The sequence below is a fragment of the Marmota monax genome, unplaced genomic scaffold, assembly GCF_021218885.2.
Source record: "Marmota monax isolate L192 unplaced genomic scaffold, Marmota_monax_Labrador192_F-V1.1 WCK01_AAM20220418_F8-fsc00005, whole genome shotgun sequence".
NCBI classification, from domain to species: domain Eukaryota; kingdom Metazoa; phylum Chordata; class Mammalia; order Rodentia; family Sciuridae; genus Marmota; species Marmota monax.
The window spans coordinates 21,249,572-21,259,222 of record NW_026692254.1 but is presented as its reverse complement, the minus strand read 5'-3'; the positions used below and the strand labels follow the sequence as shown (position 1 = coordinate 21,259,222).

Sequence of the window (9,651 nt, the reverse complement as noted above, 5' to 3'; positions counted from 1 at the left end):
TATAGCTTGCTATAGCTTCCAGAGTAATTGCCCATTATTATAATAAAATATTTATCTTTATCTCTAATAACTTTTTGAAATGTACAGTCTGTTTTCTGGTATTTCTATAGTTGTATTCCTTCTTTATTATTTTTTTACAATATCATTACACATATTATATCTGTAAGTAAAACAAGCTCATAAATTCATTGCTATATTATATATGTTATATTCCTCCCAAATGGTTTGTTTTATTGGAGAAGGGGGCAGTGGAGGTAACACTGTGAAGAAAGCTAGGACCCCAGATAGTGAAGAATCCCCTCTTCTCCCCATGTATGCCCACTGCCCCAAATAAAAATAATCAACTATGGGGAAGCAGCTGAGGTAGCAACTGCAGGGGAGGGGAAGGAGACACGGAACTCCAGGATAGATTTAGAGGGACCAGGTGTGCGTTAAGAAGCCCTGAAGCACTGGCTGTATAAGTCTGTCTCTATGTAGGCATGCATAAATATGAAGGTAAGCTGTTCTTTCTCTCCTCTCCCTCTGCACCATGCTACTTCCTGCCATCCCAGCTTCTCTTTCCATGTGAGGGTGAAGGAAAGAGGAGATGAGCAAGTCATCACGGGATTATGATCAGATTTATATCTATGAGCTTCTGGATCTTCTGCACTATTACAGGATTCTTTAAGTGTTCACTGAGTGCTTGGAGGTCCTTCTGCACCTGCTCCAAAACAAGCTGCATGGCTCGGTCACTCAAGGTTGCTGCACCTCAAGGTTGACTATAACCGGTTACTTCACACTCTAAGGATCGCACCATCATGCAGTGTTGGTAACCCTCTGCAGCCTCCACACAGCTGGAGTGCAGGTCCAATGTCATATGGTGCACATGCGTAGTGTTTGTGTAGTCCTTCATGACTTCTAGGTCAGCTGACTTCTGTATTAGCACTTGATGAAGGTTCACTCCAGCTGGATAGAAGCCTAGTAGTCCTTGTGTGCCCACTGAAACTCCAGGAGTTTGGTGTAACAGGCATCTCCATTGCTGTACAGTTTGGCATCTCATGGATTTCATTTAATGGCTTCTGTATGCTGTTTCATGACCTGGAGATCATCCCCTTTCTTAAAAACACTCGTTGTTCTTGTTCTTCTCTCACGCCAGGTAGGGGTTGATGTAACTCTTGTTTCTTCCGGAGTTTCTCTGCCTGCTATTTTTTCTTGAGCACATCTGGGGTTCTGTGCTCTGCCAGAGACTTAGACATGCTCGGCATCCTTGTACTTTTCTTCTTTGAGGTAGAAGTTGCCAATTTGCACATATGCTTTGGCAATCTGTTGATAGACGTCTAGGTTCTCTCTCCCTGCATCAAAGGGTTTCTCACAAAGCTCTCAGCATTTATTGTGGTCACCCTTTACAAAGTATGATGCTGCTTGATTGGTAATGGGCGCCATGCTGACTGGGTTCAGTTCTTTGCCTCTGCAATAATGCTTCAGAACTGTGTCCGTCTTTCTATTTGTAGGCATCATTTCCTAACTCTTTTTCTTTCAGTGCTTTATTTTTATTCTGTGGAAGATCTTCCATTGCCTTTGGTTTGGTCTCCTTTTGGGGATGAGGTGGGAGGTGCATTGCATCCCAGATCCACCCCAATACGACCCCAAGAGTGGTTATGATGCAGGGACATTACAGTTTTTTGGACAAATCTGACAACTTGTTTTATAGTTGCTCCTACTATGTAATATTTATTTTTTATATGATTTTATGAGTTTTAAAGAAGTTGTGGAAAGGAAAAACAAGAAATAAGTGTTTATAGAGTTTGTTACATTAATGATTTTTTTGGCTATTTCTGATTCTCTCATTTTATCCAGGAAACTTGAATTACCATATGATGCATTTTTTAAAAATTTGTTCTCTTCTGCCTCCTTTGCATTATTATATTGTCTAATATATTTCATGTCTATATGTTGTGGATACAAAATGTAATTCTATACTATTGTTTAAGATAATTAAATCTGATAAGAAAATGGAGAAAGAAGTGCAATTACAGTATCTTTTATAATTAGCAAGCAGATGATGTAACTGGTGAATTTAAAGTTTTTTCAGCAAAAAGCACTTTTACTGCTGCAGGACAGGTGTGTTATCAATGCTTTTTCTTAGTTTTTTAATTTCTTCCAAAATATCTTTGGCCTTAGTTTATAAACAATCTTATTTTGCTGGAAATAATATTCTTAATTAGGAGCCTTTCATTTACATCAGTATGTTGGACATGTTATCCCATGATCTTCTGACCTCTGGTTTTTAAATGAAATTTATATGCTAATCTTATTTGAGTTACCTTGTATGTGATGAATCATTTTTCTCTTTCTGTTTTCAAGATTTTCTCTCTGTCTTTGACTTCTAACACTTTTATAAAACATGATGTGTCTGAATGTGAATCTCTTTACATTTATCCCACTTGGAGTTTATTGAGCTTTTTTTGATGTGTAGATGGATATTTTTCATCATATTTTGACATTTTCAGTTTTTTTTCTCTTTTCAACTCTCCTTACATACACATTGGTGTGCTTAATGGTGTCCCACTTTTCTCTGAATCTCTCTCTCTTTTTTTTTTCTAATTTCTTCCCATTTTTAAGGTGGCATAATCCCTATAAATCTATTTTCAAATTGGTAATTTTTTCAAATCAACTCAGTTAATAATGGCACTTATTATATCCACTTGACTTCGCCATCCTAATAGATCACTTTACTGACCCTAAGATAATAACCTATAAATGGAATCAGAACTGCAGTGATGAATAAGTGTGTGGAAAATTACTGATAACATCTGTTGCTTCAGAGAATTTAGGAAGTAAATCATGCATGTCTGGGAGAAATTGATAAGCCTTTCATTATGAACATACAATTATTATACAAAAAAAATTATTAGGCCCAACTATGGTTCTTGGCATTAAAATAAACTTGAAAAAGAAAGCAAACGGGTTTGTATATTTTTAAAAGTCACATGTTGTTGGTGAAACCTATCATAAAATATATTAATGGTATTTAGTTACTAATTTCTCCACATACCGAGCTTAGTTTACCATTTCTTCTGCAATACTGAGACACTAGGGTAACATTAGTGTTTTAACAAGCGCTATGTGAAATGTGGAACCGCATGAAGTAATTCTTGTCTGCCTTTCTTGGTTATACCTGAGGCTTTTATATGATGAAAAAAGAAATACAAATCAGAAAGATAATCAAAGAATGACTACCATTAACAGAAACTTATAAACATGGTAGATATTATTCCAAGCATACAAATATATTTTAATATGTGAATGGCCTAAGTATACCAGAGTGGATTAGATTTTCAGAGTGGATTAGAAAACAAGATCCAACTACATGAAACCCACTTTTAACTATAAAATACTGATAATATGTTAAAGGTAAAGGGATGGAGGAAAATACATCATGCTAAAGATATACCTTGCTAACGCTAATCCAGAGTAGCTATATTACTTTCAAAAAAATCCAAATTCAGAGGCAAGAAAAGTATCAAGGATAAGAAGGGACATAACATCATGATAAAGGGGCTAATTCTATAAGAACGCAAAATAATTCTAAAAACATCTGAAACTTAAAGATGTGAAGCAATGCTGAGGAACTATGAGAAAAAATGGCAAATGCATTATTATAATTGGAGATTTGAACACTCCTCTTTTAGTAACCGATAGATCAAACAGGCCAAAAATCAGCAAGGATATGGATAACCTGAACAAAACTATTGATTTGCTTCATATTATTGACACCTATAGAAGATTCCATCTTATAACAGAATGTACATTCTTCTCAAACTCACAAGGATCATTAACCACTTAGAACCCACTACAGGTATCAAAATCCATTGAAGATTTTTTTTAAAGTAGAAATCTTACAAAATTTTCTGAGTATGAAATTCAACTAGGAATCAATAACACAAATCATAATTTAGCATCAGAAAATTGTAAGTTAAAATAACAATGGGCAATTACTATATACTTATTAAAAATGTCAAAAAATCCAAAGAACTTACAAAATCAAATGGTGTAGAAAGTACAAAGCAAAAGGAACTATATTTATTCATTGCTACTGGAAATGCAAAGTCGTATTGGAAGATAATTTGGAAGCTTTCCATACAGCTAACCATCACTGTATCATACAATTTAGCATATTTCTCCATGGTATTTGCCCAACTGATTTGAAAACATATGCTCGCACAGAAACTCCCATATGAGTACATCTAGCATCATTATTTATAATTAGCCAAACTGAAATCAATCAAAATTTGTCTCTAATATGTGTATGGATAGACAAACTGAGGAACATCCATATGATAAAAATATGTAAAATAAAAATATGCAATGAAAGAAATAAATTCTCAATCCTGAAGCAGCTACATGGAGGAAACTTAAATGCATGTTGCTAAGTGAAAGAAGCCAGTATGAAAGGTTTATACAAATTATGCAATTTAATTATATAGCAATCCAGAAAAGGCAAAATTTCAGGGACATTTACAAGTTCAGTGTTTTCTAGGGTTCAGTGGAGCAAGGTGGTACTGAGATTATTTTTAGGCAGGTAAAACTGCACATACTTTTCACACTAACCATAGAAATTTATAGTGTAAAGAGTAAACCTTTATATATGCAACTTAAAATAAATCATTTAGGAACCCAGAATTAAATGCAGAAAATTATCAAAGAATTTAATTGTAATACAAGTCTAATGAACAATACCTCTGAGATGAGCATCTACAAAAGTGGTGAGAGAAAAGGTGTGGACCTAAATGAATTTGGAAAAGAATGAAGTTGTAAGACCAAAGGCAAAAGAAATTGTACCTAAAACTGTACTCAATCATATTAAAGTTGCATGGAAGGAGTATGTATAAATAATTTGATACAAGTATTCACTGAATTAAACAATTAATGGGTGGTGGATTGTGGGAGCCAGGTTTCTCATAGTTCAAGTGAGAGTTTACAGATAAGTAAGGGGAGCATGCTGGAATGAACCATATTATAATTAATTAAAGTTGGAGCCATGTTTAGCTTAATGCTGATATAGGTGATTACCTATAGAAATACTTATGGATATTCATATATGTACCATGTATGATGCATGTAGTATCCAGATTTTGGTTTCTAATGCAATTCTCCAATGAAAGAAACTAGAAATTCTTCTAAAAATGCCATATTTTTGTACTGGAGCTGAAATACACAAGATAAGTCTAGAGTATCCAGTAACACCAGAAAGTCAGGAAGTTTATGATGAAAAAACAAACTTCACAATGCTGGAGTACATACAAAAAGCATGCAACTGAAGGAGCTTTTTGTGGTAAAAGCCAGAATGATTTGAGCAATAAAATAAAGTGGTATAGGATTGTATCCTAAAATATAAAAACATCATGACTCTCCACTGATATAAGTAAATGATAGCATAAATATATAAATGGGTAATGATAGATACATTTCCTGTGTAGATGAATTCTAAATAATTTTGGATATTCTGCTCTCAGGGACAAGGAACATAACTGCCCATAGGTTGCACTTGCTTTTCCCAAAGAATACCATGTAGAAAGTGGGGAAAAAAGAGTAATCTCTCAGTGGAGAAAGCTAACAAATACTACCTCAACCAGGTGAGTGAGGTCGATGTGAATGGCAGTACAGGAGGTAACCTTGACATGATGTGATAAAAATGACACTTTACTTGTGTGTCTTCTTTCACAAAACCTACAAACCCAGTATAATCATGAGGAAAATTTAGACAAATCATAAAAGGAATATTCTACAAAACATCTCATCAGTACTCCTCAAAACTGTCCAAGTCAAAAATTAGGAAAATTTAAGAAAAATGTCACATCCTGTAAGATCTTAATGACACATGATGACCAAAATGTAGCAATTATAGCTACCTTGTATTTTTCCAGATCTTCAGAAATGGGTATTTAAGTTCTTCGCTAGTAAGAAAGGGAAAGAACATTAAATGTATAAGGAAAATAATCTGGAGATGGAGACAAACCTAAGTTCAAGTCCCAAATAAATTTCCTTATATTTAAAAAACTCTAAGAAAATTCATAAGCTTCTCTGAACATAATTTAATCATCAGGATTGACAATATTATCTCAGAGAGTTATCCTGCAGATTGATGAAATGTGTGCACAAAGTTCTTGGCATGTTGAAATACATTCTCTTTGCTTTACTTATTATTTGCTCACAGTAATGTACAGTCTTGTGGTGGGAGGAGGGGTATTTTTGAGCATCTAGAGTGACAATAGATACTGAAAGTCACTTGCATTTACCTGATTGATAGCCTGAGGTACACAGTCAAGTGCACATGGACTGTCATTCATTTTGGCACTCCAAAGGTTCCTTTCTCACTTCGCACCATTGTGAATAGTCCATGATCTAGAATTGTGCTGGAAGACGCATGGAACTTTTTTTGTTTTTTGTTTGTTTTTATTTTATCTTTAAAAATAAATTTTATTTTTGAAGAGTTTCAGATTTATAGAAAAAATATAAAGAAGATCATACCCAGTTTCTCTTATTATTAACATCTTACGTTAGCAAGGCACATTTTCACAATTAACAGGTACAGATGGATTCATTATTATTGACTAAAGTCCATGCTTAATTCAGATTTTCTTAACATGTACCTAATGTCCTTCTTTAATTTAATGTTCACACTGAATTTAAGGGAAATATTTCCTTGTCCTCATAGAATATTCAAGAATACTTCAGCTTTTCTCGTAATTATTATCTCTTCAAGAACCCCATGATCTTCATGGGCTCCTTGGAAATGAATGAAAAATTATAAACATCTTGCTAGAGCTTAACACATAATTTAACCTCCTGTTACATTTTTTAAATTGTCTTCTTTTCTGCAGTTGTGTCAGGATTATGTTTATCAAGTTTCCAGAACATGCAATGGGAGGAGGTGCTAAATGTTTTGTGGTCACATTCACAAGGCCGGGGATTATTTAGAAAGCCCAAATTTGCAGGGGGAAGAGCACTGGTCTACAAGTTTAGAACTGTGGGGCCAGCTGTGGGGACTTGGTGTCACTGCACATCTCCCAGCTGGGTTTCCTCATTTACAGGCATAACAAGGACAGCATGATTTCTTGGTTTCCTTTTCCTTTTCAGTCCTGTGTTGGTAGAAGTGGTCTTAGTTCTACAATCCAGTTGCATTCTCAACGTGGTAAGAGTTTGTGACTAAGACTGGAATTTGTTTTTTTCCAATCCAAGGAAGAGAATCTTTTTTTTTTTTGGTTTGGGTGGAAGGAGAGACTTGGAATTTTCTCTAGAGATGTTTTCCTTTTGGGTTTAGAATGCTGGGTGGTGTGCCTCACCCACCAGGAAGGAGAGAATAGAATGAATGATAATTTGTTAGTTGGAATTACATCCCGCAAGAAATAAAAAAAAAAGGTGCAAGTCAGAATGAATGACTAACCTTTGCCTTGCCCTAACAGAAAAGCTGGTGAAATTCAGAAATATAGTTATGTTTCTATTCACCAGGCTCTCTACCTGAACCAATAACTATTCGTGAAACTTTCCACATTAAACTTTCAGTTCCAGTAAAGTTCATGGCAGCCTCTAAAACTGCACTGGGAGGTGACAACACAGCATTCCTTTGAGTCTGATGCATAGCAGCTTAGGGTGTGAGGGCTGGAAGGGGCTTCAGAGGGCAAGAGGACACATGACTGTGCTTCTACCATGTGCCCAACACTCAGCCTGCATTAATGATTTCCTGATGGATTCTTTATATGTATTATTTCCAATCTTTCTCAGCATCTTGCAGAACAAGTGATTTGCAGAAGAGGAAACTGAGGTTAAAGAAGGGTAAATAACTTGGCCAGTTTCACTCAATTCTACAATGCAAATTTGAGTTTTTTAACCCAAGGATATTTGATTCCCCATTTTTGGTTGTATTCACATCTGTTAACTCCTATTCTTGCTTTATATCTACCTCTGCAAAGCCTTCTTGGACTTTCCAGAGAATATAAATTATTCATTTTTCTATAATTGCTTCTTTTTATAGTCACACCATTTCCTTTCCATCTATAATATTTTTTGTTTTTGTTTTTGTATGGACCGCACAGCATTTTATTTCTGTGTTCCCATAATGTTCTATTCTACAAATCTGTAAATGTCTGTAGAACAACCACAGCATTTTATGGGCCTCTGAATCTTCAGTACCTGGCAAAAGCTAAATGCCCAAGAAATATTTGCTCAGCCTAGGTCACACAATTCACTGGATATAGAGCCGGAACTGGATCCAGACCTCTCCACACCCAGCCCAGAATTATTTCACCACTACCTTATTACTTTTAGATTTTTAATCACATCTAACTTCTAGATTATTTTCCCCATAAAATCTCCTTGTTTCATTATGCCAAACCCAGCACAAGATTTCATTGAGAAGAGTGAAGGTTTTCAACACAAATACAAAGGCTTGCACTACTGAAGACTTACTCTGTGCACTGTACAGGCTCAGTGTGTGCTATGCCCCCTCATGTGAATTCTCTCATTTCATCCTGACAACTCTACCAGGTGAGTGACGTTATTGTCAGTGAGAAAGCTGAGGAATAAAGAGAGTCACTAGGCCAGGTTCTTTCTTCTGGGGTGAAAGGCTATGTGGTTTAGCTCTGGTTGGACATGGGCATGACCTGAAAGATGGGGAAGAGAACAAGGAAATATTTAGGGTTTTATCTCTTGTTTGTGAGATGCCAAATAGAATCCCCTCACCCTTTTTTACTGAAATCATTGAAATGTTGATCCTTAAAGAACATGAGTAACACCAGGTTTTGATGGTTTAATTAAAGTCACCCACTCCCTTTAATCCTTGCAAATTTTACCCAGAGCTTTTGGGTTGCTGAGTGCTTTCTGTATTGGATCTGGGCATACTCTTGATTTCTTACAAGGTCATATGGAGGATAAGACTTAAAGCATTCCAGGGAGATTATGCTCAAACTGCAAAACCCTAAAAAAGCAATTGATAAAGGCTTAGCTGCATTTCCCTTGGGACTTGGGTGTTGTGGGGTAATCAGACAGAGCGACACACTCAAAGTTCTAAGGCTTATATCATTTTATATTCCCTCTTTTCCCTTGGCAAGCTCGAGTCCTTCCTGGAGATTAAAATGTAATGACACAATGAATTGAGACAGAGAAGCATCAAAAATCATACTTTGAGGCATTATAGGATACATGTGACATTATGCATGGACACGGAAGGGGATTTGAAATCAGCAGGCCACTCCAGATACAAAAGCATGTTTCTATTTATATCAGTTTTAAAACTGAAATAAATTTATAGAGGGAGCAACTCTGTAGACACTTACAGTGAGGCCTGGAGAAAATATAAGCTGGATTTGAGTCGGCAAGAATGAAGGGAGAAAGATGGGCAAAGAGGGCATGACCCTCACCCTCAGTATGAGGAATAAGTGTAAATGGTGAAAAGCCAAGAGCAGAGAGGCACAATGTCCTCAATGGAGACTTTCTGTGGTTCATTCATTCTACAAATGCTTCCTCAGTATGTGTGGAGCATCACCCTTAGCACCTGGGATACAGTTATCCACAAAACAGGCAAAGCCCCTGCTAGCTCGGGATTACATTGTCATGAAATTTAGGAATTTAATCACATCCACAATCTTAGGTTTTTGTCTGTTTGTTTCATCT

At 35.9% G+C, this 9,651-nt stretch overlaps 1 pseudogene; it reads right to left on the bottom strand.

The window, feature by feature from the left end:
- Positions 1-598: 598 nt before the first annotated feature.
- LOC124089359 (stress-induced-phosphoprotein 1-like) lies at positions 599-6,329 on the bottom strand (annotated as a pseudogene).
- Between the last annotated feature and the right edge of the window lie 3,322 nt (positions 6,330-9,651).